At 36.1% G+C, this 27828-nt stretch overlaps 1 non-coding gene across 1 annotated transcript; it reads left to right on the plus strand.

The window, feature by feature from the left end:
• Positions 1–6779: 6779 nt before the first annotated feature.
• Positions 6780–6898, plus strand: LOC118608376. The gene has a single exon (XR_004952997.1). It is a non-coding gene; the product is annotated as a 5S ribosomal RNA (ribosomal RNA).
• The last annotated feature ends 20930 nt before the right edge of the window (positions 6899–27828 follow it).

A 27828-nucleotide genomic window follows, 5' to 3' on the forward strand; every position in this document is an offset into this window, starting at 1 on the left:
TATCTCTCATTCCTACTAAATTGGGACCTCCTTGAATACATTAATATTTGTTAATGTATTGAAATATATATACTGGTGCCTGGCACCTAGCAACTTTTAACAAATGCTTGGCCACATAGTCTTTCATTCATTTATTTGGATTATTCAATCTCCCTGAACTTGACTGATTTTTGTTAGAATAACAATACAAAAAGCACCTGCCAATTGTCAGATACATAGTGGATACTCAATAAATAATGTGACATTCCTTCCCCCTACTCAGAGATGCAATCCACCAGACCTAAAGAGGTAGATATTATTTAGAGCAGTTAAGTGTTCTGGGACCATGTTCTCATCTGTTCTAAACTCATCTGTGTCAGCCTCAAGTTTACCAGTCTATATATCCTTCTCCTTGGCAAGAGAAGAGAGGGAAAAGCCTCCTGAGCTTTCTGCTTCCTCTATCTTCCACGAACGTGATTTGTGTACAGACTGTGAGCTTTGTTCATCTTGCTGGGTGCACACAGCTGTAAATAACCCCTAACCTTCTAGATGTGATTTGTTCTGGCCCGGGCCCTTTTTTTTATTTCTCCTTGGTTAAACATTGGCCTTCTAATTTTTGTACATGACCTTTTTTCTATCTGAGCTTATTAAATGACTTTATCATTTATTTTCCACTTTAATTGGGAGAGCTTAGAAATGTTTAATGCTTATAAAATGGAAACATGATAAAATATAACATGTTACTAATATAATCAAATTAGTACATGTGATTCAAAATCTTAGCAATTCATTAAAGAACTTCATTTTGGCTCTATTTATACAAGAGGACAAACTTATTAAACTTATTAATAAAAGGTCCGTGAAAAGTTTTTTTTGAAAAGTTTTTTTTTTTTTTAATGGTTCTACTTTTCAGTATGGTGAGAGCCTAAATCATGAACTTAATTAAAGAGGCTCATGTCTATAGTTTCATATCTGAAAATCATCAAACTCTGACAAGCTCAAGTTCTTTTGTAACTTATTTGGTGACAAAATTTGAACTGAACTGAAGAAAAGTTATAGTTTCTCTTTAACTTACTTTGTGTGAATATTCATGTTTCATGGCGAAAATAGTGTTTGCTTACTGTATGCTGCCCTAGGCCTTGTCAGAAATGTTATATAATACATTATTTATGTTCTCTATGACCTTCTTAAAATCTGAAAAGTCTGAGTTTTAAAATATATTTAGTCCCAAGAATATCTTTGGGGGATAGAATCGTGGGCCTGTAGTTACTACACTTGATCCCTGGGGTGTTGGTATTTGTATATAAACACTTATGCGGAATGAAGTTCCATCACCTTTAATTACAATGGTTTCAAAGAATATTCAAAATAGTTTCTACCTACCAAAATATTTATGGATGAAATAATGAAATATCTGAGATTTGTTCAAAACAATATGGAAAAGGGGAAGTGGTTGTCAAGAACTTTGAAGAGTCTTAGATTTTACCTTACTTACAAACTCACAAGTTAGTCTGCCACCATTTCATGGATGTTGATAGAAGACATGAAACCCCTGGGTCAGAGACAAAGAACTTTATTGTTCGCTAAACAGCAAACAGCATTAGTTTCATGTTCGCATCAGATCCCTCTTGCCTTCCAAGTCCCATGGGACAATGTGAAGTGGCGCAGGTGGATGTTGTGCAAGCAGTGGGTTTGTATCACAGCCAGGAACCCCTGAGTTTATGGAACCTGTATCTTTTATAATTGGCAGTAAACCAACCTGCCTGACCTTGTCCTGAAGGGAGCTATTATCTTTGTCATGCTGGTCAGTAAACAAATCTGCCTTCAACTCTGAAGAGCAACACTGTTTTTATCACCCAAGACTATTCATTGTATAAACATCCATGAAAAAATAGTTCATAACAAGGCCGTCAGTGTCTCTGCTCACAAGATATGCAGAAACACAAGAGACCCATGGAGAATTGTCCCCCAACAGTGGTGGCAGTGGTGGTGGTTGCGGTGGAGACGAAACAAATTAATTGAGGTAGTAATATTTAAACTGGGGGATAGATATATTGAGGTACAGTCTACTTTTGTATATATTTTTAAATCTCCAAAAATAACAAGTTAAAAGATAGCAATTGCTGTAAGTAACATGCCATGTGACATTATCTATGTAAATCGCAATAGAAAAAACCCGTAGATACTTGTTAACTCTTCATTCTCTCATCTCTAATTCTCTGAGCAAATGTCTGAGGTCTGTTCAGTAAATGATCTTTGAGGCTAATTACATTATTGGTTTGCTGGTGTATAGATGAATTCATATAATTAACTCAAATCTCTCCAGGTTAAATAACCACCAACTGTAAAAGTTGGGAATATTAGGGAATGGTAGAAAATGACCTTTAAGTTTTTAATTTGGGGGAGCATAACATGCATATTACATATACATAAATACACACATCGCAATATGTATACAACATATACATGTCATATAATTGAGGCAAAGGAGATTTCATTTATCTGTAAGGCCTTTTTATTCACATAAGTAATAATCAGACTATCAAAAAAGGAAACCTTGAAAATAATGCTACTGTAAGTGTTTTTAGCAAATATATCTTTTAAAATATATTTTAGTGAAACATAAACACATCCTTGTCTAAAAACAGAGGTGTCTAGACTAAAAAGTGGATGTATTATTTCCCACCAACCAAGCACTACCTCCTCTCCAATTTCCTATTTGCCTCCAGCAGGTAATTGCTCTTAACAGTCTGGTGTGTATTCTTCCAGGCAAGTTTCTATAAGTTTATACCCATTAATATGTAAATGGACAAATACAGTTTTAAAAAACATAAATGGGATTATGCTGTACATATTTTTATATATCTTGTTTTTTTTTTCACTTAAAGTTTTCTTGGAGATATTTCCATTTCAGTATATGTGAAACTATTTCCATTTTTACAACTGTTGCATAGCATTACATAAGATGGATCCATCATATCTGAAATATCCAATCTAAGCTCATCTTTCACTGCTGCTAAGAATTTTTCATAATTATAAATATGTATCACGATTGCATTCTGTATCAAGCTTCACAGATCAGTTCCTGCGTACCTGGGTCTGTAATCTAAGACAACCTCAATACAAGCATGAAGCAAGAAAACAATCTCTATACATGTCAAGGGTTTTGAGATTATTTTTCTTAATTTGTGAGGCTTATTTTAAATTCTCTTTCTAAATCGAGGAGGAAGGGAGCTTAATAAGGAACAGAATACTTACATAGGCTCGAAGTATTTCTTCATTAATTGCTTATAAGTTACAAAAAAGAAACTGTACCGAAGGAAGCAGACTTTAACCAAATGACAAAAATCAACATCTCCAGCAAGGCCAAACGGACATCACGTGCCACCAGATATGAAGCCCTGGGAAACACTTATCACTCGTGTAGTGTTCCAGCCAGATATGCATTACTAGAATCAAATCATGAGAAAACATTAGACAAACCCCGATCAAAGGAGATTCTATAAAATAACTGGCCCATGCTCTTCAAAAATAATGATGAAAGAAAAAAATTAAAAAGTTTAGGTACTGTTTCAGATCGAAGAAAACTAAATATATAGAACAACTAAATGCAACGTGTGATCCTGTACCATAAAGTACAATTAAAATTGGAACATGAACTATAGATTAGATAAAAATACAACATCAGTGCTAAATTTTCCAATTTCAACTACTGTACTGTGGTTATATAAGATTATATGTTAGAAATATGTTAGGATATATGGGAGATACATACCGAAGGATGATTAAGGGGTAAATGTACATGCTATCTGCAGAAGGTTCAGGAAAAAAGTGTGTGTGTATGTGTGTGGAGAGAGAGAGAGAGAGAGAGAGAGAGAAGGAATCTGATAAAGCAAATGTAACAAATTATTAACAATAAGTGAATATGGATAATGGGTATGTGAAAGTTTTTGTTTGTTTGTTTCTTACTATTTTTGCTACTTTTCTCTAAAGTTGAAATTATTTCAATCTATAAGTTGAAATACATGTCTTGATTTCAAGATCATCAGGAGACCTGGAGTGTGTCATGCATACAAGTGATGGTCATGTTATCTGTTCAACCTTTTGCCTGCTTGGGGTGAGCCATGGTTATAAGACTTCAGGAAACGGCTCTTTTTCAATAGAATTTCTAGAGATGTTTCATATATCTCACAATTAGGAACTGCCAAAACACTTGAGTTTCAGAAATACAAATAGCTGAATAACTATTCATTTTCAGAGGCAGAAGAGGAACTTGTATTTTAAAGGGCAAGTTGTTTTAATGAAACATTGTCTTGCATCGACCTGTCGTACTAATTCGTCTTTGCTGGGCATCTTTCACTAAGCTGTGTCTATGCAGATAAACTTGCTCTCACTTTTAATCCTTTATTTTTTGTAATAGTGGTGAAGTTAGTGAACAATGAACAGGTCATGGCTTTATGTTTAGAGTTGCATAAAAGCATAGAAATTATTTTAACGGATCAATAATCCCTCTTGCTTATCTGTCTCTGAATTGCTCTAAGGACCTGGCAATAGTGGTTACTTTATTTATTTATCTCAGTAGCTTTATTGACATATAATTCACATTTATACATATTTCTCATTTAAAATGTACAATTCATTGGTTTTAAATATATTCACAGAGGTGCGACCACCACCACAATCTAACTTTAGAACATCTTCATCACTCCAAAAAGAAACTCCATGATCATTAGCAGTCACTCCCCATTCCCTCCTCCTCAGCCACTGGGAACCACTAATTTATTATCTATGTCTATAGATTTGCCTATTCTGGACACTTCATATAAATGAAATCATACAATATGTGGTCCTTTGTGACTGGCTTCTTTCACTTAGCACGCTGTTTGCAAGGTTCACCCATGTTATTGCTCGTATCAGTACTCCATTTCTTTTTATTACTGAATAAGATTCTATTGTATGGAGATATCATATTTTGTGTTTATTCATTAGATGATGGACATTAGGGTTGCTTCTATTGGTTCACAATTGTGAATAATGCTGCTATGAACATTTTTGTGGATGTACATTTTCATTGCTCTTGAGTCTATACCTAGGAATGGAATTGCTGAGTCACGTGGTAACTCTCTGTTTAACATTTCGAGGAACTACCAAATTGTTTTCTAAAGTGGCTGCACTATTTTACATTCTCACCAGTAATTTCTTCACTTATAGTCTCTCTTTTTTATTATGACCATTCTAATGGGTATGAAATAGAATCCCATTGTAATTTAGGTCTGCATTTCCCTAATGACTAATGACTTGGAGCATATTTTCGTGTGCTTAATGGCAATTTTTATATCTTCTTTGGAGAAATGTCTATTTAGATCCTTGCCAATTTTTTATTTGGGTTATTTATCTTTTTATAAATGATATAGGCTTCTTGTTGGATATATACTTGGCAATAACAATTGACATTGGTTGGCTATCATTTTGCTGCTTTTTTTTACTTAAAAAATCTCTTGGACATATTTCAATTTCAATATGTATGAACAAGTCTCAATTTAAAAAAACTGTTGAATAGCATTCAATATTTGAAATATCCCCTAAAAATTGCAACCTGAATGAGGTCTTCTGTCTGCATGTTTTTATAGGACATATTCTGAAACATCGCTTCTCTTCTTTATATTGGGGGTATTAGTCAAATGCACTCTCCTGGATTTATGCCCTCTAAGATTGAGAAATGTCTATTCTGCATCTTTTTGAATGTGTGTATGGTTTTCTCACAAAGTACGTAGCATATATTATTCTGCTGGTTGGTGTGTTTAGAGTAGAAGATTCCCACTGGCTCCTTGTAAACTCTCAAAAGAGAAGACTTTTCCCCTTTGGGTCTTGTTTATGATGCTGCAGAATATATAATCTTAGAGTTGGTAAAGACCTCATAAGTCCTATAGTCCAGCGGAATTCACAGTGCTGTCCACAGACTGGTACCAGTCCACAGTCTCTTACTGGACCATGATTGAATACAGGAGTGGAAAGTAAGTATTTAGAAACTTTTCTTGTATTTGATATTGCTGTGAAAACCAAGCACATGATATTGTATTACACAAAATATCAGACCACAATTGATAGGAAATTTTAAAAAGGACTTCACCAAAGACAATCGAGAAATACTTACATAGTCCAATCTGTCACCACAGCAAAAATCCCTTCTGCAGTCAGTCAACTAGAATTTACTTAATAAGTTTCGTTTATTAGTTCAAGATAGATTTATTCAACCTCTAAACCATAGTTTGAACTGGTTAAGCTTACAGGCCCATATCTTGGTTTCTCACTTACTAGATGTATGAACATGAACAGGGTTCTTAATCTCTTGGCTTCAGTTTCCCAATTTCTACCTCTATAAAATAAAAGAACTAAGAGGACCTATTTTCGAGAGATTATTTTCAGGAATGGATGAATATATATAATAGAACAGCCCCTAGTACATGATAATCATTCAACAAATGTTAGTGAAGTTAACCACGATGCTGATATTGGGAACAGGGATATTGAATATTGTGGATATATTATGTAGAAGCATGGCCCTTGCTATCTAGTAGCTAAATGAGGGAGTTCAGACAAAGAAAATTTCAGTGCAGCAAGTGTTGAGACAGCATGAGTACATAGGGTATTTGATCTTGTCCAAGAGGGAGAGTATATTAGTGTAAAGCTAAGCTGTAAGGAAGAGAGCTCAAGGATGTGGTTCCATAGTGTAGCAGTTCCACGTCTGCTTTACACACAGAAGGTCCTGGGTTCGCGCCCCAGTGGAGCTACAGTCCATGGTCTATGGCCATGCCACCCTGAATAAGCCTGATCCTGTCTGATCTCGGAAGCTAAGCAGGGTGGGGCCTGGTTAGTACTTGAATGGGAGACCACCTAGGAAGACCAGGTGCTATAGGCATAAATAATAATAATAATAAAGAAAAAAAAGAGAGCTCAAATACTTAAAGACTACGGAAGTGTATTTCTCTTTCACCTATAAATTCTGAAGTGAATAGTTGTGTTAGTAATGTAAGCTGACTCCTATAGCAAACAACTCCCAAATCCAAGGGACTATTAACAATGAAATGCTTATTCCTTGCTCACATCATCATTCAATCAGGTGACTAGACAAATAGCCTTTCTTGCGGTCATTTAGAGACCTAGACTTTCTGACTCTGTTTGAGTGATCGTGTATACATGAAGTTGGGACAAATAAATGGATTTTAGAGGATGACTGCTGCCACAGAGATCCACTCATGGCATCATATAGCTAGAGACCAGAACATGGCGGGAGAGGATGACAAGAGATGAGGCAAGGAGAGGCTAGATCATAAAGGGCCTTTAATGCCAGCTTAAGGAGGCTGGACATATGAATATTATAGAGTAGAAATAGGAACAGAATTTTATTTTTAAAAAACTTTTGAAGAACACTCTGCCTGTAATATAGAGAGAATTTTGGAAGGAAGTAAAAGGGTACCTTTTAGAATCAAATCTATTTCAGTAATCCAGGCCGAAGTTGATGGTTTGAATCAAGGCAGTGTCAATGGGAAAGGAGAAAATTAGATGGGCCTGAAGAGTGTCTTCAGGACTTTCAGATTGATGGACTAGGGAGAACTGGCAAGGATGAAGGTAGGGACCAGGATGACATCCTGCCAACCATTCTCTGAAATGGGTAACCTGAAAGAGGAAACTTTAGAGGGTGGGCAAAGGTGGAAGATTATGAGATCAAATTAGGCTACGTTGAGTTTTAGGTGACTCTAGGGTTTTTCAATGACATCCTCCAGTTGGTCTTTGGAGATAGAGGCATGAATTTCAGATGAGAAAGAGCTAGAATAGAAGCAAGGTTTCACAATGAATACATGATAGAACAATAGGAGTCACTAAATCAGCAAGTAGAATGAGACTAGAGTAGACCCAGGACAGAGCTTGGTGGAGCCTCAGTGAGAATCAGTGAACATCAGATGTGAGAGAGACCACAAAAGGAGCCTTAGAAGAATAGCCAGAGGAGTCAGGTGGCAAGAGAGTGCAGTGTCAGAGAAGCTATGGAAAGAGTTGATTTCAAAAAGGAGGATGTGGTCAACAGTGTCATGTAAGAGAAATTGCAAAAAGCATTTATCAACAGTGATATTGCAAAGATCAGTTTGGATGGGGGGGGGGGGGCAGAAGCCATACTGGGTAAACTGACAGAGCGAAGGTTATGGACGGCAGATCACAAGTGCAGAGCACACTCTCAAAAAGTGAGGCTTCAAAGAGAATGGGAGAAAGAAGCTTGATGGAATGTGAGGCTGGGGAAGTTTGCCTTATGTAAGTGATGGGAGAAACCTATGCATGATCACCAATGAGAAGTCGAGTTTAGGTAAAGGCAAAGGTGAGAAAAGACATCATTGATGGAGGTGGGAAAAGAATCAAGAGCATCTATGGATGGGATTAGTCTTAAATATAAGTTCCCTTCCCCATAAGTAATTTCCTTTAGTGTACAACTCTAAATATTAGAACTATGTTTCTTATACTGAAGGGAAATGTGTTTGCTTGTAACTCTCGTCTAGGTCTTATTTCTGCTTCCTCAGCTCTTACAGGGCTGCAATCTTGTTTCCTTTTTCAGTTCCTTTTATAAATAACAAAAATTCCTTCAAGCATTTTTCATATGAGTCAATTTCATGGTTCCTTTGAGTAATGTTCAGCTTAAAATGTCAAACCCTGAACTGCTAAAAAATATTCCAGATGTAGTTTGGTGCATGTGGTACCAAGACCACTGTTCATGTTTTCTTTCTTGATCTGGACACTATATATTTATTATTGCTCTATAAATTGCATTTTGAGCTTTTTTTTTTTTTTAAATCAAATTATGCAAACATTACTTATTGTGCTTATAAACAATTAAAACCCCCAAGTCTTTTCCCAGGAACTACTTTTAAGCCAACACTCTTATGTTAAAAGCTAGATATGTCTCTGTTTCTTTTTGCGACTTTCAACTTACTATACCAAGCTGTCATCCTGTTGGATAGGATATGGGTGCTGACATCCAACACATTTACTCTTTCCCAGTCAGTGTTGTCAGGTTCAACATTCACAAACTTGTGGGAAGTAGAATCAAAGATGATTCCTGCCCCCTGGAGTGCTTACTTTGCTGTAATCCTCCCCCGTTGTATGTAGGTAGAACCTGTGATGTACTTCTAACTAATAGAATATGACAAAGATGAGGGATTTTGTAGATGTAATGAAGGTCCCCGAGCAGTTTTCTTTGAGTTAATCAAAGGAGAAAACATCCAAGGTGGGCTTGACCTAACCAGGGAAGCCCTATAAGAGAGGGTCCAGATTTTCCCTGAAAGAAGAGACTCAAAGCAGAAGATACTCTTTCCTGCTAGCTTTGAAGAAGCAAACAGCGATATTGGGAACAAACTATAGAAAGAGGCAGTTTCTAGGAGTTGAGAGCCTTGATCCTCTGACCCCAAGGACTTGAATGCTGCCAACAACTTGAATGAGTTAGGAAGAAGTCCTTGAGTCTTAGATGAAACCACCATCCCCACCCACACCTTGATTGCAGAGAACACAGCTAAGGACTCCCAAAACACTGAAATAATAAATGTATGTTGTGCTATGATGCTAAGTTTGTGGTAATTTGTTATGCATCATAGAAAATGAATGCACTTGTCATCAGCATTACTGTTTATGTCTTAGGTGTAAGGGAGTTGAACTGCACAAGGAGAGAGCACTATCCATCAAGACGTCCTCCTCCACTCCTCACCTGTGGCTTCCATAGCATCCTTGATGTTCCTTGCCCACGCAGGTTAATGAACTTTGCTTGGTGAGAGGTAGAAAACGTCATCACAGTGGACCACACATCACCTTCTAAACCAGAAGAGAATTGCCTCCATGACAACAGAGGACACATTGAAAACCAGTACTATTCGTACTGTATACTATTGCAGTACTTATGCTGATTCATTCTGTGACGAAGCATCTGAATCAGACATTAAGGATCATCTCTGTTATCGGAAAGCCATTTGCCTCAGGATAAAGAATGTCTGTTTATATTCTGGACACGCTTAAGACTCTTGACTAAGAAGCCAACTCTGCCGTCTCATTAATACTTTGTGGGTGTCAAGACCTTCATTAAGATTCTACTTCCTTTAATGTGGGCACCTTGGCATGTTTTCTGAATGACCTTAATGGCTTAAGGAGGATTAGTTTTTCCAAACAATAGGCAAGAATGCAGAAAGTAATTGGATTTGGCATACTTCGTAGCATCTCATTGGACTGCTTTTAGAAGAGCTCTGAAAGAAAGGCATTATTTAAATCAGAACAAAAAAGATTTGTCTAGAGACGCTGATGAGCTTCTATGAGATTCAATGACTAATGCTGCATGTCAACACCAGGCTCCCATGTAGATGAGTTATGACATCAATGTGTATAGACTCCTTAATGCTGAGAGGGGAGGGGAAGGCAAAGTCCCCTTCCACTCCATTACAGAAAGTTAGTAGGAGTATAGTGAGAATCCAGGAGGCTGAATGGATTCTATGTTGGTTGATGGACAAGTGAGCAGAAAACTTTAGTTTCTGGGTGATTTGAGATTTCAGAGATGCCCTCAGGCACCAGCTCTGGACCTAACCTAAAGCAGGCTTTTTAAACCTCAATTATTGACATTTGGAGCATAATAATAATTCTTGGGTGGGGGTGGGGGCAGAGGGTAGTGTCTTGTGCATTTTTAAGACGTTCAGCAGCATCCCTGACCTCTACCCACTAGATGCCAGCAGCACCCTGCCCCCCACAAGTTGTGACAACCAAAAACATCTCCAGGCTTTGTCAAAATGTCCCATGGGGGCAAAATAACAGTTGAGAATCACTACTCTAAAATAAGCAAACACTTAGTTTTATGTCCAATATCTGTCCCTTGGGATGCTTTCATTTTCTCAACTCAGTTTAATCAAAATGGTTAACAACACACATTGGGCAAAAAACTAAGTGCTTATTTTAGAACAATGGTTTTCAACTGTGATTCAGTGGTGTTGTTGTTTTGGGGTTTTTTTGCATTCTTATTTGAATATTGGTTTGTATAATGTCCTGGGAATTCACACGAACTACTACCAAATATTCATAAAGCCACGTTGAAAATCCAGAAGGAAGTGGGCAACTCTAGTTTTGTGTTCTGATTTTTTGCTGCCTCTTCCTTAAAACCCACACTCCTACTGGGACTATCCCTACAATTTTCAGTCTAACTCCTACCTTCTTATAGAAGAAATGTGATCAAGAGCATGGTTGCTCAGAAGTTGCCAGCACACAAAAAGCAGGGGATTGAATTGTCATTGAACCAATTAGTTTCTGCCAATAATTGGGAAGAGCCTCAGTCGTCGACAAATAAAATGCTTAAATAGAGAGAAGGCTGTTAAAAAACTAGAAATTAAGATCTGAAATTTTGTCAATTTGCCCATGAATATTCAATTAATTATTTGTTATAAGTAATTTTAAATTGTTCAGAGCACTGTATATGTTAAAAAGTATATTGTTTTAGAGGAGGGTGAAGCATCATGTTCTAAATGAGGAAACTGGCCTGGCTAAGCTAGCAAATGAAAGAGGTCGAATCCATTTACAGAACTGTTTCCTTGCTGTTCATTCTGTTGCCCGCGCTTCCTGATAGTAATGAAATTATCTTCAAGTGAAAGACCAAGACTTGGGAAAGAAATTGAGCACGAAAAATCAATACTAAGTTTCAGTGGTTCCTGACCTGAACATTAAGCTCCTTTTTATAGTACAGAGAAAGATAGATCCAAGTGACTCAGTCCTGTCTCCCTGATTGGTGGGCAACATCACAAACAGAATTAGATTTTGGTTGCTTTAAAAACTATTAAAATCACTCAAGTTCGAGACATTAGCTATTTTTTTTCCAATGGTGTCAATACTGATTTGAGTTTTCATCTTTAATGGACTTGGCATCTTAATTAGGTATTAACTTTCTCCTTGAAAATGAAGATGAAAGGAATTATTTGGGCTGCAGCCTTTTGAAAGAACACTTGTCAATAACATCAGAAAATACTGGCAGTGAGGAAGGAACAGAAATGATCCCCTGATCTTTTCTCACAGGGTGTGCTTTGAATCTGATGTTGTTAAATGTAAAAGAAAAATGAAAGTAGTATAGTTTGGAAAAGGTTTTATTTTAGTTAGTCTTGTAAGAATATGATCTTGATCATTTTTCTTCCTCAAAATCGCTGAAGATCAGTTTTATAACTTGTATATTTTTATATATTATTTACATGTATATATTTGTATTTATATGACTCCATAGCAGAGGTTGGCAAACTACAGCCTGAGGGTCAAATATAGCCTACTGCCTAATACGATAAATAAATTTTTATTGGAACGCAGCCATATATTTTTATATGTTTATGTATTGTTTTCTGGCTGCTTTTTGTACTACAAAGCTGAGTAGTTTTAACACACTTTATGGCCCTTTACGGAAAAACATTTACTTATCCCTGTTCTAGAGCCGATCTTTGTACTTGGTATGTGTCTGAATCAGAAAGAATAAATATTCTTTTTTCTAAAATTTTGTAATTTTTTAATATTTAAATTATGTAACACTTGATACATTTTTGGGTAGGGGTTATTCTGTTTTTTCCTTCTAATTTTTGAAGTTGGATGCTTTAGCTTTTTTCTTATTTATTGACTTAATTATAATTAACATACGATATTAGTTTCAGGTGTACAACTAGTGATTAGACATTTATATAGCTTACGAAGTGTTCTCCTGATAAGTCTAGTACCCACTTGGCACCATACATAATTATTACAGTATGATTGACTACACTCTCTGTGCTATACTTACATGCCTGTGACTATTTTTTTAACTGGCAATTTTTTAATCCCCTTCACCTTTTTCACCTATCCTGTCCCCCCTCTCTCATCTGGTGACCATCAGTTTGTTCTTTACACCTATGAATTTGTTTCTGTCTTGTTTGTTTGTTCATTTATTTTGTTCCTTAGATTCCACGTATAAGTGAAATCATATGGTATTTGTCTTTCTCTGTCTGAATTATTTCACTTGGAATAATATCCTTATGGTCCATCCATTTTGTTAAAAATGGCAAGATTACATTCTCCTTTATTATATAATATTCAATTGCGTGTGTGTCACATTTTCTTTAGTCATTCATCTATCAATGGACACCTAGATTATTTCCATATCTTGACTACTGTAAATAATGCTGCGGTGAACATAGGGGTGCATGTATCGTCTCAAATTAGTGTTTTCATTTTCTTCAGATAAATACCCAAAAGTAGAATTGCTGAGTCATATGGTAGTTCTATTTTTAATTTTTTGATGAACCCCCATACTGTTTTTCATAGTGGCTGCACCATTTTACAATCCCACCAACAGTACGAGAAGGCTCTCTTTTCTCCATATTCTTGCTAACACTTGTTGTTTGTTGATTTGTTGATGATAGCTATTCTGACAGGTGTGAGGTGATATCTCATTGTGGTTTTGATTTGCATTTCCCTGATGATTAGTGATGTTAAGCATCTTTTCATATGTCTATTGGCCATCTGTATGTTCTCTTTGGAGAAATGTCTATTCAGGTCCTCTGCCCATTTTTTAATTGGATCATTTGTTTGTTTTTAAGGGAGCTATATGAGTTCTTTTTATATTTTAAATATTAAGTCCTTACCAGATATATTATTTGTAAATATCGTCTTCCATTCAACAGGCTGTCTTTTCATTTTGTTGATAGTTTCCTTTGTGGTGCAAAAGCTTTTTAGTTTGATGAGAATAAATATTTCTATAAAAATATCTACTTGCGAAGCATATGCTATGCAAGGAAGGTGCTTGTTCACATGGAAGAAAAAAATATGTAGAAGATTATGTAGAAACTCAAGAAGAGAAGTTCAGAAAGTTATTAAAGTCCTTTAAACAGATGGAGAGAAAAGTGATACTGAATTATCAACCTGGAATTAATTAAAACTTTACCAAAATGCCTATGACAATGCATATATCTGAAGATTCAATCTAATTCAATTAAAGAAATTAAACAATTATTATGTGGCAGGCATTGTGCCAAGCCACAGAGATAACAAGATGGATGACTCCTTGGCCTACCACATGAAGAACTGAGAAATATTTTTGTTGGGTTTCATTCTCTAGAGCTGTTGCTAGCTAGAGCATTGATCAATTATACCATTGAACTGGTACATTGTGCAAAAGCAGGAAAAAATGATTAACATCGAACTCCTCATCTTTCTTTTCAAACCCATTTTTCTTCATGTGCTCTCGGTCTGGGGAGAAACATCACCACCCAGTTGGCCAACTTGATTGTCAGTTTATCAGTTCTCTCTCTCATATGCTAGGCTGTGCTTCCCATCTTGCTTCACCGGGCTCACTGAGGTACCACCTCCTCTCAGAAGATTCCTTGACCTCATCTCTTTTTTTCATACCAGTGCCAGTCAGGGTTATATATCTGTCATGTATGTTCCCAGAGATACTAACATATGCTTCTCATGACAGGGCCCTTGCCACTGTGTTTTAATGGTTTCTTTACCGGGAAGGAGCAATTTTCATATCACAAAATAGTAAGTGGTAATGTTTGTATGGAACATGGATAAATAGATGTGGTCGGAGGTAGTAAATCCAGGTTTTCCAGCTGCCCTAGGATCAGTGCATATGTGGGTATATACATGTTCACTTATTAATTAATCCTGCTAATACTTATTAACCATTCTTTTCATGCTGGACACTGTTATGTATAGCAGTGGGGGATATAGCAGTGAACAAGACAGACAAAGTCCATGTCCTCATGGAACTTGAATTCTTATGATGACAGACAAATAAGGTTTTCAAGCCAACCACGCCACCACCACTGCCACTTTTTAATAACTTCTTATGGCTATTATTATTAGCAGACAAGTAAAGACAATCAAACAAAATGGTCTCAGAGTTCTGCATCAATTTGTAGGTGTACAGACCTTATAAATGTTCTTGGGATAGCTGTCTACCTCACCACCACTGCCATTTTGAAGATAAAAGAAAACTGAGATCCATTATCTACTTTAAACTCTTATTGGAACCATTAAACTTTTAATCATGTTTAAAATGAAAACATTGTAAATAGGTAGATTTTTGAAGCTGTCCCACAATTAATAAACTTACAATAAAAAATACAATAATATTTGAAATTCTTTAGAAGAAAACCAACCATAAATATATAATGTGAGATAATAACAAGTGTTATGAAAAAAAAAAGCAAAAAGAAATGGATACTGAGTAAGTAGCAATTGGCTGTTTTGGGTAAGGTGATCAAGACAGCATCTATGAAGGCATGATGCTTTGCGCTTGCAGAGACCAGGGCAAAGACAGGGGTGGGTATGGGGTGGCAAGAGCAGAATGGGAGGGAGTCAAAAAGAGAGGCATAGGTCAAATTATGTAAAACACTTCAGCCTTGGGAAGGAGTTTGATTTTATTCTGAGTATGACAGAGTAGGCCATTGGAGGGTTGGTTATAAGCAGGAGAGCGACATGGTTTGATCTGGTTTTACAAAGTTCTCTAAAGTCACTCTGTGGAAAACAGACCAGGGGTCTTTAGGAAGAGGAAGTGGAAAAACTAGTTAGGAGGCTCTGGCAGTTGGGAGTGAGGTGACAAACTTGGACAATGATGTCGGGAGTGGCAGCAGTGAGCAGTGTTCAGATATGGAATCTGCTTTGAAGGTTGAGTTGTCATGACTCATTGAATAATTGAGGAAAACAGAGGGTCCAATCATGGAAGACTCCAAGGATATGGTCTGGATGTATACAGTACTTATTTACACACACACACACACACACACACACACACACACACACACACACACCCTATACATGTCATTGTGCCAGCTGTCCTAAATGAAAACTGTTGATTAAAGAATTTAAATACTATTATACAAAAATTCTCCAACAATGGTAAAAGTTTCCTCAATCCACTTGACTTTTATTTTATGAAATAAAAGTGTCTAAAGACAGTTGATCCTTTGACCTTCCTTATAATTTCATACAACCTTCTTTCATCATAGAAGAAGGAAGGAAGAGGCTCAGAGACTCATCCTAGGTCCCAGTGTTGATGTACGCCAGTACAGGCAGAAGAAACTCCTTCTTGTGTTTCCTTTACAAAACAGGCATAAATCCCCTTCCTTTTATAAGGGGATTTTCTTTTGTATCTGTTTAAAATAAAGTTTGAAGTCTAGCGTGAGAAATCAATTCTTGGGAAATGTTTTAAAGTATCGAGTTAATAGTTTTAAATTTTTCTCAACGCTTACACATACTTTTTGAAATGTCCATGGCCTCGGGTCTGCTGAGGTTACACACTCAATTTCAGTTCTCCTCTAAAAAGCAAGCAAAATCTGATCATTCCTATTTCATTTAAATTCTACTTTCTCTTTTTAAAATTTTTACAAATTTTTTAATTACAGTTGACATTCAATATTCTTTCATATTAGTTTCAATTGTACAGCATGGTTGTCAGACATCCTCATAATTTATGAAGTGATCCCCCCAGTTATTTTAGTAACCACTTGGTACTATACATAGATATTTCAATATTATTGACTATGTTACCTATGCTATACTTTTCATCCCCATGACTATTTCGTAAGTGCCAATTTGTACTTTTTAATCTTTTCACCTTTTTCACTCAGCTCCCCAAATCCCCTCCTGTCTCGCAACCACCAGTTTGTTCTTGGTATCTATGAGTCTGTTTGTTTTGTTCATTTATTTTGTTCTTTAGATTCCATGTATGAGATCCACTTTCATTCTCCTTTAGTTATTCTCTATGGAAATTATACTGAATCACTTTTAAATTGCATATCTAAACTTTTCCTCTATAGAATACCTTTACCTTAAGTTTATAATCTTCAGCACAGAGAACAAAATATACCTGAATATATTAAATTGTCTTTCCTCAGATATGAAAAGAAGGAAGTTTAAACTATGAGGGTTTTTTATTTTGTTACAGTGAGCACAATGTAGTTTTATTAATAATTTTGTTTCTTGTCACTTAGCACATCTTGTGATACTGAACGGTCTTTTACGTATTTTTCTTCTCATGAATTTCTAATATTTTTGTAGTCTTTAATATGAAGTTTATTAATTACATAATGGCTTAGAAAAATCTACCTCTTCATAATGTTTCCTATCATGAATAAAAGTTCAGTGATTCAAGCAAGTTATACATTGTAAAACGACAATGGTGAGGGTGAGGTTGATTTGAAAAATCTTCAAGATTCTTTCTCACTTGAAGACACTATGAATCTCATCTCTGGCATTTGGGTTATCCTTCTAGGCTAGATTGACTATTATTTGGCACTAAAATTTAAATGCCCTGTCCTTATGCAAGGCCTTTAGAAGATGTCCCTCTTCTAAATTAATATAATTCATATTGCATCAAATTAAATTATAGTGTTCAATTCTAATTTCTCTAGGATTAAGAGGAGCTCATGCAGGGAGTTTTGGTGGAAAAATAATGAACTGCACAAAGAAGTTCACTATCTTGTAATTTTACTTTTCACACAGCACCAAAATGATGTTTTTGGGTGAGTTGAGTCACTAAAAATGCAAGTGAAAAAAAAATACAGTAATCCATAGTTTTAGTACATTTACCAGGACCTAGAGTTTGTTAATAGGACACATGGGATCCTAATCCTAAGTAGAGAAGAATCAACTTATCCTGGGAGCTAAGAGCAATCAGGATGCACAGAGGGGGTTGAAATCCATGAACCTAGAGGGCCAGAACCACTGAGATAAAGAAGCCCAATTTGGATGCCTTTCTCCAGGGCATGGTAGCTGAGAGAAGACTCTAGCCATTTGCCTGTATTATAAGTCACATTTTGATAAGTTAAGCAGCTATGATATTTACTCTTTTGATTATCCAGTTCTTGCCTCTGCGATACACATGCTACACACTTCTCCACCCCAAATTGGCCATACTAATAAAGAACTCAACCACCCAGAACCTCCTCCAACATATAAAGATTCATATAAGTCAATTTTCTTCAATTCTAAAAGAGAGAGATAAATGTACCATGTTAACCATCTTTTCTTCTGAGATGTCTTCTCTTATAAATTAGCCTGTAGTCACTGTCTACAACCCAAAATTCTTAAACAAAAATAATCATTCTTTTTGTCCAAATCAGCAAGAAGTATATTTCTGAGATAAAGCCATTTAACAATAGGAAGTATCTGTTTTTCATTATTTTGAATTTTTTCAGATTGTTTATGAGCTCTGGCACCTACTTAGATTTCATGTGTCCCTACTTTAATAGTCTCATTCTTCTTTGGCTTTAATTATGCAATCCTTAGCCCATGGCCTCATCCAGAACATTCCCTGTCCCCTTTCCTAATACTCCTATGCCATTTTTAGTCAACGGTTTCCCCTTATTCAGGTCAGGCTGCCATCTAGATCCTAGAGGGCTGTAAGCATAAGAATAAAGGGTCAGCATTTGCATCTGTTTGGGGTTAAGCTCAGAGGAGACAATTAACCAGGGTGCTATCTTTACTTTAAAATCTGCTATCATGACTTCTGATTGCTCTTAAACAAACTGGGATATTTTTTATGCCCAACTCCTTTCCCTCGGCCATTTCCCTTCATAGATTCAATCGGACCACCTGTTTGCCGCTCGCTCCATGCTCTGTCTCACTTTACTTGGGCCTTATTCTTTTCTGTAACTATCTCAAACAAGTCCTAATTTTTAAAAAAGATTGCATATTTAAAATAATTTGAGTTTTGAGTGAATACTGCATTGTCAATTTCTATCTGACTTGGAAGAAACATGGGAAATATTTTCATTTTTAAAAAAACCCTTTCTAAGTAACTAATTCACTAAATGTTATTTGATCTTAATAACTAATTTTTATAGTGTTGATTAGCCATAAAGATATTTAATGGTATTTCAAATAAGCCCTAAAATATAATTAAAGCAGTTGACTGAGGGTCATTATGAGGTTTGTCTGTGTGTTCACCTAGGATTTACAAATATCCAGGCAGCTGCTTGGCTTGCTCAAGGCACTTTTAGAGGACTGGTAGGGAAACATGGGTACCAGAGGCCAAATGTAGGTAACAGGTAATGGGTTGTTTCCAATCTTAGGAATGAAAGAAAGACACAAGTGAGAGAAAGTCAAAGAATTCATTCCCTACTCTGAGTAAGATCAAACAAGTGACATCTGAGGTTAGAGAAGCTGGATTCCCTATAAACGTTCCTTTTTTAAAATGCATCTTTGCTTAAAACTTGGGCCCTTGGGGGGTTTTTGTTTGTTTTTTTTGTTTTGTTTTGTTTTGTTTTGTTTTGTTTTGGTCATGACCAATACACTTTGATCCGTGTTAGACTGGGGCTCTTTAAAGTTTTTCTACTTCATAAACTAAGACTCATGAAATTTGGGAGCTGGAGGGAACTTTGAGAGTATGAGTTAGGCAAAGCCATACCTTTGTGCTGTCTTCATCACTGGAAGTAGAGGGGAGGCATCTCAAAACACTTAAGATTGCATATTATGTTTAAAGGAGTTCAAAATTTATGGTTTGATTTTTACGTCTCCCTACTTCGATTTTAGATATCTGAATCATGGCCTTCAATTACTTAAACTCAGCTTGGATGACAGCAAGTGTATTATTCCCTGGCTCTCTAGTCCCTTCTTTCTACACTCCTACTCTTGTCCCCACCCCTGTTGCTTTATGGAGATTGTGAAATTTGAGCTAGACCAGACTCTGAGTATAGAAAGGATTTTGATAGTTTGAGAGAGAAAAGAAGATAGCGTGACAGAAATTGCTACTTGTCACTCAATATTCAGCCTCCCCTTTAAAATGAATAGAATCTGCCTCTCCCATTTAGTCAATCACTTGGTCTCCCAGAATTAAGATTACATTTCTCTTAGCCCCCCTGGTTGCTAGATGTGGTCATGCAATTAAGATCTGGCCAATGAAATGGCCAGAAAGACAGAAACTTAGCCAACGCATCCATAAAAGAGTGAGGTATGTCCTTATCTACTCACCTACCCCCATTTTTCCATCATATTGATTAGAATTTGATCATGCTGTCAAATCATCTTAGACCAAGAAGAAAAAGATAACAAAGGGTGTCAGAGAAGATAGCTGGAAGGGTCTGGTTGTTGGGTGCCCTTGTGGGGTAGATCTGCCACACTGCCTCTGGACCTCCTATCTCTGGACTATTTCATGAGAAAAAAACTCCTATAGTGTAAACCACTACTTACAGCCAAACCTATCTACTGATGAGTACAAGTATTTTAGGTGTAGAGAATAATATGAGTAAAAGCTTAGGACTATAAAAACAGGGGCCAGGTGAGAAGGATAGAATTTTGGTTCCAAGTTCCTCCTCCATACTCCATGTGTTACCCAAGGTGATTTCTTAACAATCCAAATATGATCAGGCCATTCTCCCATTTAAAACCTTTCTGTGACTTCTCATTCCATAGCGTGGCATTCTGAAAGAGAGAAAATGGCGTTCCTCCAAAAAAAGCACCAAAGGACCCTAAGGCCAAATCACCCTGGACAACAGAAGACATGCTCATAAATAAATAATGACAATTATGATAGTTGGGGAAAGTATTAGTTTTGGGAATTGTAAAATTCCTGCTCTAGATATTTGAGTTTGAATAGCTCGAGACACTTTGTGCATTCCTAGCCTTCTCCTTCCAATTTTTCATTTGGTGGTCTGCTTGGCCATCTTCTGTACTTTTTAAAATATCACAATAGCTACACTGCCGATTCTTTTATCAAGTTTAGATGTTATATGACGGGCTCTGTCCTAGGTCCTGGGGAATACAGGGGTAAGCAAAACAGATGTCACCCTGCCATCACAGAACTTTCGGTCAGAGGGGCATAATGAACACTAAACAAATAATTACACAGTCACTTAACTTATTATAATTGGGATAAATGTTCCAAAACAGAAGTTGTGAGATCATGCCTTACTCTCATTTTTACTTTTCATTCTCAAATGACCAGTTTTATAGTGTTCTCTGTATCTCCTTAGAAAACCTGTTTGGAGACTAGTTATTATAACAAGGGACCTTCCAGCTCATCTGATTTCTCTCCACAAGCCCTACCTCTTGCACCACACACGGGACTTGGTACCACCTCACTTTAAAGAAGCTCTAGATTGCTTTTGGAAGGCAGATGTAAAGGCTCTATCTAATCCATAGAATGGGGCGTAAAAAATATTGACTTCATAGGAGGTCTCCAGTGAAAAAGGACAGACCTCTGTCCTACTTATCTCTAGAAATAATCAAACCACTTAGATTAGACCAATGACAAGAGGTCTAAGTATATATGAATCTAGGTATGTATTTATTAGTTTCTAACTTGACTTTAATCACATTAGTAGCTTTTAAAAATATATACAATACCTCACTTAGCACTCTTAAAAATTGTCAGCAAACTAGGAAAGTCAGAGACAACCAGAAAACCCAAAATTCTCTAAGTAAAAAAAAAATAAAATAAAAATAAAGCAAATATAAAAATCAACCAGTGAAAATATACCAGGCATTACATTTAAGCAGCTCTCACATAAAGTTTTGAATAGATAATTTTTATAAAATCATCTTCATAATAGTCATATTTCATGGATCACTAAGAGTTAGATCTTAAAACCCTGTTAAAGCTCAAACTGCAAGCCTGTTCTTTATAAAGAACGATAGTGCAATTTCATAGACCAACTGGCATTCTAGGGCTGTCCACTGGGTACAATAGAATGCATTTTACTTTCATATATTCCAGAAATCATCCCATACCATTGCAAATTATTCCCAGCCATGCTTTTTACTTGCGTTCCCAGAAAACATCCAGAATCTTTTTTAAAAATTGTTATTTTAAAAAAATTGTTATTGCGGTTGACATACAATATTATATTAGTTTCAGGTGTACAAAATAGTGATTAGACATTTATATAGTTTATGAAGTGATCACCTCAGTAAATCTAGTACCAGACATAGCTATTACAATTTGTTGACTATATTCCCCATGACTATTTTGTAACTACCAATTTGTACTTCGTAATCCCTTCCCCTTTTTCACCCATCCCCTAAGCCCCCTTCCTATCTGGCAACCATCAAAATGTTCTCTGTATCTATAAGTTTGTTTCTGTTTTGTTTGTACATTCATTTTGTTTTTTAGGTTCCACATATAAGTGAAATCATATGGTATGTCTTTCTCTGTTTCACTTATTTCACTAAGCATAATACTGTCTAGGTCCATCCATGTTGTTGCATATGGCAAGATTTCACTCTGTTATGGCTGAGTAATATTTCATTGTATGTTTGTACTACTTCTTTCTCCATTCATCTATTGATGGACACCTAGGTTGCTTCCATATCTTGGCCATTGTAAATACTACGGCAACGAACATATGGATGCATTTCACTAAGTTTCTGTTCCCTTGTCTGTTCACTTGGACCTGACTCATCAGTTCCTTGAAAATAGTGATGGGATTTGGAACACACTACCACAAAATAGGGTGCTTCGGCATATTGAATATTTTAAGCTGAAGGAATTTGAGAAACAGCAGGTGCAGAAAGGACCCTCTAACCCTGTCCTCTCCCCTCAGGCAGGTCATAAGACCCTCATGTGAGAGATGCCCTCCCCATAACCAAGGGAAGGAGCATCCTTATTTTCAAAGACCAAAGCATGCTGAAGGGAATCTGAATGAAGAGGCCTCACTAGGTTGTCCCCAGTTTACTATCCTTAGCTCATACCCTTTGTCCTATCATATTTTCCCATGACTTTATACTCTTCATCAAACCTACTATTAAAACACTCAGGTTTAACCATTTCTTTGGGTCTTCACTTCCTTATGAAAGCTCCTCTGCCATGTAAAACTTCTGTTGAATAAATGTTCGCTTTTCTCTTGTTAAATCTGTCTTTTGTCAGTATAATTTGCAGGGCCCCAGCTAGAGAACCTAGAAGGGTAGGAGGAAGAACTGTTCCTTCTCTACAATAGTAGATTGCACATACTCATTTTTTTCACCCTCTATTTCTATTTAAGTGCCTAGCACAGAGATGACATTTAATGTATGTTGATTGAATGCATGAGTGGGTGCCTTATCTTTTTGTCCCTTAAAAGAATTCACACATAGAGGAAACTCAAAGAAGTATTTATTGAATTGAAGAGGCTTTATGATTGATGTGAGTATATATTGGACCATTATCAGCTTCAAACTAATTCTACTATGTCAGAAATAATGCTTGAACACGAAAAACATCTTTTTTAAAAAAATAGCCTTATCTTAAAAAATCATATTAAATAAATAGACCTAAGGTAACTCTTACTCAAGTTTTCTTGAAAAAAAATATTTTGCCTTCCATATTTCTCTTCTTCCTTGTTACAGAAGAGCAACATTTTATGAGACTTTCCTTTTTCAATGTGTAGACTTGGTTGTGTGATTTAAGTTTGTTATGTATTTGCCTTATAAAAAGGGCAAGTTTAAATATAAATAAAGCATTGTCTTTTGGAAATTTTATAATTAAAGCTAATTGAAAATCATGTAAACTTCCATCTATCACATCCTATTCCTGTTTTCAAGACATTTTTATGTGGTCTTCTGACAGTAATATCTTTTAGTTCATTTCTCTTAGTTTTAATAAGGCACATTTCGATGATTGAAAGGAGCTCCACTAGTATACTTAACTTTAATGGTATATGCAAACAATGTCACGAAGGAGCTGCGTTGGATAGAAAATAAAATTTTCCATGGATAAACAGACATGTTTCAAGGGAGAAGATAACATTCTACATTCTTCATTTTAAAAGTGGAAACTGCGCTGTTATTTGTATTTAGACACTGCTCTCTCTAATAGAAAGAGTACTGGGCTGCATGACAGAAGATCTGTGTTCTGATCCTGGCCTTCTTCCTTGCAAGCTTTGGGAATTGTCTGGACACAGAACTCCCCAAAGCCCCATCTTCCTCTCTTGTACTATGAGGAGTTAGAAGAGAGGTCTCAATCAGCTTTGAAACTTTGAAGTTCAACACTTCTGTGCCATACTGCAGCTCTGACAACTATGTGAAAATACTGTTTTATTATATTTGAACTCATACCCTCAGCTTCCCTCTTTAAAAAATTGGAGTTTGATCGTATTTGTAAATAAACAACATCATTAGGTAAATGGTTTCATATCATTGTTGACAATAGCTGAATGTGGCTTACCCTCAGGAGTAATCATTCTTTGATAATATGGAGGATGAAAGATGTATAAGGATTCAGGTAGCTATAATTTTTGTCTGCCCATGATCCTTTCATATTTCCCTTCTGATTCAGCATTCTCTTCTCTTTGGAGAATTTCTCCCACCTCTCCACAACCACTCCATGCATTCAGATAGGATTTTTTTATAGCAGTCTTTGTCCTCCCTTGCCACAGGAATGGGCATTTTACACAATGGCTACAGTGTTTGGCCCAGGGGATAACCATGTGACCCACACTATGCCAATTCAAGTTTTCTGTAGAATTATCTAGATTCAAAGTGTATGTGCATGGGGGATGATTCTTCTTGGATTTTGTGTTAGGATGTTTGCCAGAAACTCTTGAAAGGTATGTAATTTATCTTATATTGCAAGATTGCTTCTAGTAGGAGAGAATGAGGCCAATACACAAATAGAAGCAGAGCTGAGTAGAGATGAAGAATAGAGAGAAATCCAGAGGACATCGAGTTCCTGGTTCCAGCCCTTGATTCGAGACTTCTTCTAGACTCTTCTCATTTTCCTTTTGGGACATTTTCCTTCTTGTTTCATCATTCCTGACTCTTTGACTCTGTAACTCCCAACCTTGCTTTATATACCCTAGCTTTGACCCATCTTGGTGTTGGCTTTTGTTTCTCCTCATTCAGTTTCGTGAGCTCTCCTAAGAACCTTCTTTACTGAGTTAATAAATCCCTTTCTTTATTTATGATGGTTTGATTTGGATTTTAGGGTTTGTTGTTGTTATTGTTGTTTGCAGCCAAAAAAAAGAGTCTTGACTATTACCCAATGTGATGCATAAATGATCTCAAGACAACCGAGATTGAAGCAAATACATTTTTGTGAGCCACCAATCAGGAGCCTAGTTTGTTTAGCCACCACTACTTGGCTACTCATGCATTCATGCAATTATTTATCATCGGGTCTAGGAAATAAGGGAGTGTGGGCTTGTTTCTAGAATGATGTATGAATAAGAGTCTATTGATGTTGTTGATACCCTCAATGCTTTAAGTTCTGTTGTCTTTTTATGTCATCTTGTGACGCTAACTAGAATGAGCAAGAATCTACCTACACTTCCAAAGTCTCCTTATGGTTTTCTACTTATGCATCAAAGGGAGCCATTCTACCCATTTAACAGGAGGACCCAACTATGACATTCTACTAATCTTTCTGGATCTTTGGACTCTTTTCGTTTGCCTGATGGGAGCTGTTCCTCACATTTTCATCATTTCTAGTTCCTTAGTTCTTGCTCTGGGTACCCTGGCTTTAACAAACTACTGAGCTACAGAACTTTGTGGAAGAGGGGTGTTTTGCAGAATTCCTTTCTTCTCTCAAATTAGTTTACATGTTAATCCACTGATCCATTAGTTTAAAAACGCCTACTTACTTTAAAAACCAGGGTGTTAGTACTTTGAGGTTATTATAATCTTTCGATCTTTCAAATCTCCCTACTCCAAGTTCTCTCCTACCTCTTCCTAAATTAATCAAAACAATGCCTATCTGGTAGCTATGAATATTATCTCTTTGGAAACATACTGGGCCACCCACTTTCCTAAAACTTCCTCTCCAGTTTAAAGATATTGCTTATCAGCAAAAAAAAATTAAACATTGGCTAGATTCCCAGCAAGTAATATATAAAATTCTAAAAGGAGACACTCAGGAGAATCAATATGCCAATTAAGAATATTTCAAAATGAAGCTTAAAAAAAATCTGTGTTAGAAAATAACATGAATATTTGAGTATGGAGAATTCTCATACAAACTGTAGTAATTTAAGGAACTAACTTTATGGGTATTCTGAAACGGGCAGAACACATCACTTGCAAAGTTATCTTTTAGACTCATAATTGCTCTGTATAATGGCTTGAATAAGCATTATGACATTTCCCATTGGGATCACCATGGCTCCAGCAGTTGTTCCTGGGAACCACTTTTTATTTTCCATCTTAATGATGTTGATGGTACAATGAGAAAAAGAACCTTTTCCTCTCTTTGATACTTCAGAAAACATTTTTGCTTTTATGGCATTTTTTTTTTACATTGTGTCTTTTTATTTTTATAACTTATCTTCCAGAAAAAAATTTCTGAGGCTTTTTTTGATTAAAAAATAACATAATATTTAGGGAATGTTATGAAAAATAAAACTATCTCCTCAAAAATCGCCATAATAACAAAACAATCTGGTTCACCTTTGTGAATTTTGTGTTTGTCTTTGTTCAGATTTATACACATGTATTTTACACAGTCCTTCAGAATATACATGATATTTGCATATCTGCCCTTTCACTTAATTTTCATTATATAATTTTAAAATAATATATAGTTACTACACAGATCTATAGTGAACATCTTTTAATCTCTATTGTTAACATTTTGGATGTTTGTAAATTTTGCTGATCTAGATGTTTCAAAGAAACCCTTAAAGATCTAGAATTAACACATATGGAGGGAGAGCTGGGATCCAGCATCCTTGATATTCCTACTAAATTAACCCTGCTCCTCATTTGTATTCCTCTAAATATTTTAGACAATTTCTTTTATCTATTTGTGGTCATCTACAGTCATTTTGTACAAGCCATTGCTACCTATAGTGGCCTTTGTAACTGTAAAATACTCACCATATTGTAGTGGGTTTCAAAATGGGCTGTGAAGACCTTTACAAAGGCTTCCACTAAAAGGGGAGGAGTGAGTAACTGAGGCTCTAAATTCCTACCTAAGCTCCAATCAAAATAGTTCTGTTTTACTGGGGCCTAGTATTAAACCAAAGTTTGAATACAACTGGACTAAATCAATAAGGTATGCTGTGATGACAAGTGCATACAGGCGAGCATCACTGAAGCGTTTGAGGATTCAAAGACCTCAGTGGTATAAGATGGTATTACTAGTTTGGAAAAAAGTTTCAGAGTTATTCAAAAAGTTCAACATAAATTACCATATGACTTAGCTCCTAGGTATATGTACAAGAGAAATTAAAACACATGTCACACACACAAAACTTGTATATGAATGTTCATAGTAGCATTATTCATAATAACCAAAAGGTGGAAACAACTCAAATGTCTATTGTCTGATGAATCGATAAATAAAATATGATATAGGCATAGAACAGAATATTATTCAGCAATAAAAAGAAATGAAATGCTGATACAGTCTACGACATTGATGAACCTTGACAACCTTGACAATATTATGCTAAGTGGACGAAACCCGTCACGAAAGATCACATATTTTATGATTCCATTTTTATGAAATGTCCAGAATAAGAAAATCCATAGAGATAAAAAGTAGATTAGTGGTTGCTTAGAGGTGGGTAGGGAGGGTTGTTGGGAAATGGGGAGTGAGAAGTAATGGGTACCAGATGTGTTAAACTGAACTGTGGTAATGATTGCACAACCCTATGAAAATGCTAAAAAATACTGAATTATACTTTATATATGTAACTTGTTTGGTATGTGATTATATCTCAATGAAGCTTTTAAATGAGGAGGAAAAAAAAAAGTAGAACATTGTCAACATCCAAGAAGCTCGTCTGTCTTCGATTAGGTTCCCTGGAAACATAACCGGAGATGGTGGTTGTACAAGGGATTTCCTGAGGGAGTGTTCTCAGGAGAAGGTGCATGAGGAAAGCAACAGAAAGCTAAGTGTGGACCAGCCCCAGC

This window comes from Rousettus aegyptiacus, unplaced genomic scaffold (assembly GCF_014176215.1).
Source record: "Rousettus aegyptiacus isolate mRouAeg1 unplaced genomic scaffold, mRouAeg1.p scaffold_m13_p_9, whole genome shotgun sequence".
Classification (NCBI taxonomy): Eukaryota; Metazoa; Chordata; class Mammalia; order Chiroptera; family Pteropodidae; genus Rousettus; species Rousettus aegyptiacus.